We start from the raw sequence: 5,968 nt of genomic DNA, 5'->3' as shown, positions 1-5,968 counted from the left end.
ATGAAGATGCCACCATGGCATTAACATGTTGCTTAGGCTTGGAGGCTTCTTCAAACTTAGCCATAGCCTTCTCAAACTTGAAATTAATGGTATCAATATGAGCACTAAGTTGAGCACCCAATTGAGTAATAGAGTCCACTTCATGCTTTCCTCCTCTTCCGAGGTCTACTATATTGTGAGTTATGGGCCGCCATTTCCTCAATTTTTTTTCCATGTTTGACTATCGTCAACTTCGGTAAACATACCATTTGATCCCATATTGAGAACGTTTCGGGAGTCTTCATAAAGACCACTCCAAAATTGTTGTACAAGGAACCACTCGCTAAGTCCATGATGTGGACAAGATCGGTAAGTATCCTTGAATCTCTCCCATGCTTCTTACAAAGATTCCTCATCCCTTTGTTTGAACCCGGTGATTTGGGCTCTCAACATGTTAGTCTTTTCCGGAGGATAGAATTTCTTGTAGAAAGCAAGTGCCAATTTCTTCCAAGAGTCAATATCAAGAGTAGCCTTATCAAGGCTCTTTAACCATTGTTTTGCGGAACCAATCAAAGAAAAAGGAAATAAGACCCATCGAATTTGGTCTTCAGTAACTACGGTTTGAGAAATCGCATCACAATAGTCACAAAAAGTCTCCATATGAGAATGCGGGTCTTCACTAGGCATCCCCCCAAATTGACTTCTCTCGACTAATTGGATAAATGCGGATTTTGCAATGAAATTATCGGTCAAATGTTGTGGTGTGGGAGTACCATTTGGTAGGTTCTCCTCGGTTGGTACGGAACATGATGAAAATTTAGGCATTGTGGGTTTATTTTGTGGTTGATTTTGTGTTGGGTTATCCTCTCCTTCTCTTACAAAAGGGTTGATGAACTTAATGTTATTTGGTTGAATGTCCACAATCTCACCAATACCTCTCAAAGTATCTCTAGCAAGTCTTCTATTGTTGGTCAAAGTTCTTTCAATTTCAAGATCAATGGGTAACAAGTTACCTTGTGATCTCCTAGACATAGAAAATATCAAACAACTCGAAAACAATTAGAACAAACCTTGAGGAGTTTGACTTCCCCAAGGTAAAGAAAGACAAAACTAAAAACAATCAAAGAAAATCAAATCAAGTTAACACCGTCCCCGGCAACGGAGCCATTTTTGGTTCGTCGGTTTTGTTACTCGTCGTCAAAAGTTACCTAGACCAAAACAATATTTATAACTTCATAAACTACTCTACTTTTAGTAAAGAGGTAAGTAAAGGTCGGATCCCAAGGGATGGGTATTGATGTAGGATTTTCGATTGCAAATGGTTGTGTCTAAGGGTGTCACAATTTGGGTTGAGGTAGGAGATCAACTAAACTAAATAACAATGTAAATAAAGTAGTAAAAGCAAGCAGGATGATTAAAACGAGATGTAAACAATTGATTAAAATCACTAGGGTGTCATGAGTTCATAGGGGATTCATGGGATTTGATCATACAAACATATTTCCTACTAGATGCAAGCAATTATTGTAGTGATGGGATCGAGTTAGTGTATATCTTACTATCCCTAGGAAGGTTTGGGTCCCGGAACCTAATCGATTAGATTGTACAACACCTACAAGTCGACTTAATCCTCCCTATCTAACTATATGCATGGTCTAATGAGACTCGAGTTGGTTTATGTCTTACAAGTCTCATTGAAAAGGTAAGTGATGGGTAAAAATGCAGAGATTCATAGGCTCACATTTCATCAAACATAACATGTGCATAAGTTGAAATCATAACAAGCAAGCAAATTAATTATGAAAACATATTAGATTAAGCATGAATCAATCCCCATGTTAGTTTCCCCTAATTCCCCATTAACCCTAGTTAAGGAAACTACTCACTCATTATCAAGTTTAACATGCTAACAAGGTTGTCAATCATACTAGCAAGGCAAAACATGATGAACAAATGAAGATGATTAACAATAATTAAAAAGGATTAAAAGAGAATTATACCTATAAAGATGATTCCCAATAATAAAGCAAAGAATAATAGAAGTACTTGATGATTGATGGAAGGTTGTCAATCCTCCAAATAAACCCAAATAATCTTCTAATTGCCCAAAATAAATGATGAACAATAGATAAATTAAGGAATGATTAAGAAATGAGATTTGTATTAATGCTAAATTAAGTATTGATTACAAGATTAAGAGAGTATTAGGACTTGATTAAGATCCTATTAAGATGACATGATAATCTAGGTAGTACAATGGGGTATTTATACTAGAGATTAGGTACAAAGATTAGGGTTACTAAGGGCTTAAATGACTATTAAGACCCTTAAGAAAAGTTGAGGAAGTGCTCCTCTCCAAGGAGATGCTCATCTCCGTTTTGGTGGTCTTCAAATAATACGCTCGTCCCGAGCGTCTTGGCTAAGGGACGGTTGGTTCTGGAGCAGGATCTGAGCAGATTGTGGGTCGGGACGCTCGGATCATGGGGCCTCAAGACGAGTGTCTTGGCCTTGGAACGCTCGGACTGTAGCAGAGCGACGCTCGTCCTGCGCACTGCGTCGCTCGGATTCCTTCACAGCACCTTCTCTTCTTTTCTTTCTTCAACAATCCTAGGGGATCTTGTTGGAGATGCAAGGATCCTTTCATCATTGCCCAATCTACTTTATTATGTACATATGTCTTCTAGCATTGTCTTCCCTTTGATGCTTGGTCATTGAATTCGATCAATTTAGCTCCATTTTGCCATGAAAATGCAAGGTTTGCACTCCTTTCCTACCAAGGGATCAAAACCTCAAAGAATATGCAAAACGAGAAACTAAAGATAGTAAATGACCCAATTATGCACTAAAAATCATAGGAACGAGGCTAATTCGGGGACTAAATATGCTCAAATATGAGTCACATCAGTCATGACACTGAAACATGCTTCAAACTGAAACATGTTATTCAAAATATGATAGACAACCATGAACTGGTAGCTTCATCCCTAAGCCAACCAAGTGATGAAAACGACCCTCAGGAACATCTCTTTCTGCGAGGAGATGAAAGCCTCATGGACTTTTGTCCTCATATCATCCCAAACAACGAGAGTGAAGTGCTCAAGTGGGTCAATGCTCAAGACCAGGCATTCAAGCCGTTGGATGCTGCGAAAGAGACCTTCAAGGAGGAAAGTGATGATTAGGAGTCCGTAGCTACGATTGAGTCCGAGTCCGAGTCCGAGTCCGAGTCTTAAGCTTTCTCATATCTATCCTAGTGTATGTCCTTTTATTCCTAAGTGATAAACTGGGGGCTGTCCCCATGAGTCACATGTATTCATCGAGTCTGTGCTAACCTCTTATTTATCTAAATAAAAGCACGATTTCCAACTATCATATGTTCTCCCCTTTACCATTTCCCGTTGACAACGAGAATTGATTTGAGAATTGATTTAAAACAAACAACATGTTCCAATTCAATGTAAGTACACTCGAGTGACGTTCCATACCGAGTAAGTAGAGGACTCGAAACTCCGTGTCCATTTTCTTTACCTATTCCATGTCTGGCAATAGAAACCTTTCATTAGAACCCAACCTAGAACGAGCTCTTATCAAAGGGATTTTACGATGAACCCAGATAACAAACCCGGAACATCTCCTTGTTCATGATCAATGACGGAAGGCAAGCCCATTCCCCACAAAAACATCCCATCACCAAGTATCAACCTCTCACCAAAGGGTACATCCCCGTCTTCACCTTTACCTTCCTTGAACGAAGGACGGCAAAGGACCAATACATCCAAGCCAAAACAAAAGCCCAAGCCAAAGCCAGAGCGAAAGCCAAGGCCCAAGCCAAAATCAAAACAAAACCAGATTGAACCCTTTCTCGAAAGGCCGAAATCCCCAAAAGCACACAAACGTCTAACAAAATGTTAGGCTAAAGCCAAAACAAAAACGAAATAGCGAAATTCAAATTCGTTATTTTCACAAAGACGCAAATGACGGAATTAAAACCATCCTTTTTAAACAAAAATGAAATAGCGAAATTCAAATTCGTTATTTTCCCACAATTCCAAACGACGGATTTAAAAGCCGTCCTTTTCAAACAAAAAATAAAATAGCGAAATTCAAATTCGTTATTTTCTCTCAATTCCAAACGACGGAATTAAAAAACCTTCCTTTTCCAAACAAAAACGAAATAGCGAAATACAAATTCGTTATTTTCCCACAATTTCAAACGACGAAATTAAAAAACTGTCACTTTTCAAACTTCGAACCAACAAGTCCAACACCAAAATACAAAGTCCAAGACCAACAAATCCAAAGCCCAGGACCCATGAGTCCAACACACAATGTCCAGGACCAACAAGTCTAAAGCCTAAGACCCATGAGTCAACCACACCAAGTCTAGGACCAACAAGTCCAAAGCCCAGGACCCATGAGTCCAAAACACCAAGTCCAGGACAAACAAGTCCAAAGCCCAGGACCCATGAGTCCAAAATACAAAGTCCAGGACCAACAAGTCCAAAGCTCAGGACCAACAAGTCCAACACACCAAATCCTGGACCGACAAGTCTAAAACACCAAACACTAAAACCTCGACCAACACTGCTTCACCCCTAAGTCCTTCCAGAGACTACTACATGGAGACCTATCTAGGCTTCTGAGGATTTCCCCCAAGCTCGTAATATTACACCTTAACCTTAAAGGTCCAGACATGGGATTCTTATCCCAAATTATTTACCAACCATTTCGTGCTCAGGCCACATCAAGCCGGAGACCCCATTTCGCACCACATTACAAGCCGTAACCCATCGGCCTAAACACCACAAATACAAGCTCCGTATTTGTATCTGTCAAACAAACCTTTTATTTCAAGGCTCCACATTCTAATAATGTTGAAGCCATTTTCACCTTGACCCAGATACGGAGTTTTCAAAAACATTGCTCCCTGGAACGGGACATGAACATTTCATTCTTAGAGTCCACTTTTTAGTGTGCTCACATAACAAGAAACATTTTCACGAACTACGCCTCTTGGATTTATGATCAAGAGGTATTTCTCTCCAATCAACTTTCGAGTCACCAAACGGAATTCACCGTCGTGACCCTCAGCTCCAGATTTTTATCTGTCAAACGAACCTATTATTACCAAGCTCCACATTCCATAATATCGAAGCCATTTTCATCCTGACCCAGATACGAAGTCCTCGAATGCTTTGCTACCGAGAACGGGATATACCTAGTCTACCCTTAGGGTCCACTTTTTAGTGTGCTCACATGATAAGGAACATTTTCACAAATTACACCTCTTCGATTCATGATCAAGGAGGAATTATCTCAAATCAATTTCTCGAGTCACCAAACGGAGTTTACCGTCGTGACCCTCACACTTTAAGGTCCTAATAACTCGCTTAGGCACACATTCAGACGAGTCACCAAACAGAATTTACCGTCGTGACCCTCACACTTTAAGGTCCTAACAACTCGCTTAGGAACACACTCAGAACTACGATCTGGTTTGATTTCACTTCGCGTGAATATGTAGGCAGTCCTTCAAGGACACAACCATACACCTCAAAATCAATTATCAACACATTCAGAACTACGATCTGGTTTGATTTCGCAAACACGCGAATACGTGGGCAGTCCTATTACGAGGGCACAACCACACCTCTACACACATTCAATTTTCAAACCTTCAATTTGCAACCCATTGTACACACAGCTCAGAACTACGGTCTGGTTTGATTTCGCAAACACGCGAATACGTAGGCAGTCCTATTACAAGGGCACAACCGTATACTCCTTTCACAATATTTCCCATTTTCAATCCTCAATAACCAGCTCAGAACTACGATCTTGTTTGATTTCGCAAACACGCGAATACGTAGGTAGTCCCCCAACAAGGACACAACCGCACACCCATTTCAATCTCAACCATCAACATCAATCCTCAAAAGCAGCCCACCCAACTGCAAAAATTAATCTTATACCTCTTTACTGAGGGCTTCTT

At 40.2% G+C, this 5,968-nt stretch overlaps 1 non-coding gene across 1 annotated transcript; it reads left to right on the top strand.

Annotated features, from left to right (window-relative positions):
- Window positions 1-325: 325 nt before the first annotated feature.
- LOC141650027 (small nucleolar RNA R71) lies at window positions 326-432 on the top strand. The gene has a single exon (XR_012546091.1). It is a non-coding gene; the product is annotated as a small nucleolar RNA R71 (small nucleolar RNA).
- The last annotated feature ends 5,536 nt before the right edge of the window (window positions 433-5,968 follow it).

The sequence above is a fragment of the Silene latifolia genome, chromosome 3 (genome assembly GCF_048544455.1).
Source record: "Silene latifolia isolate original U9 population chromosome 3, ASM4854445v1, whole genome shotgun sequence".
NCBI lineage: Eukaryota > Viridiplantae > Streptophyta > Magnoliopsida > Caryophyllales > Caryophyllaceae > Silene > Silene latifolia.
This window is presented reverse-complemented; position numbering and strand designations above follow the sequence as displayed.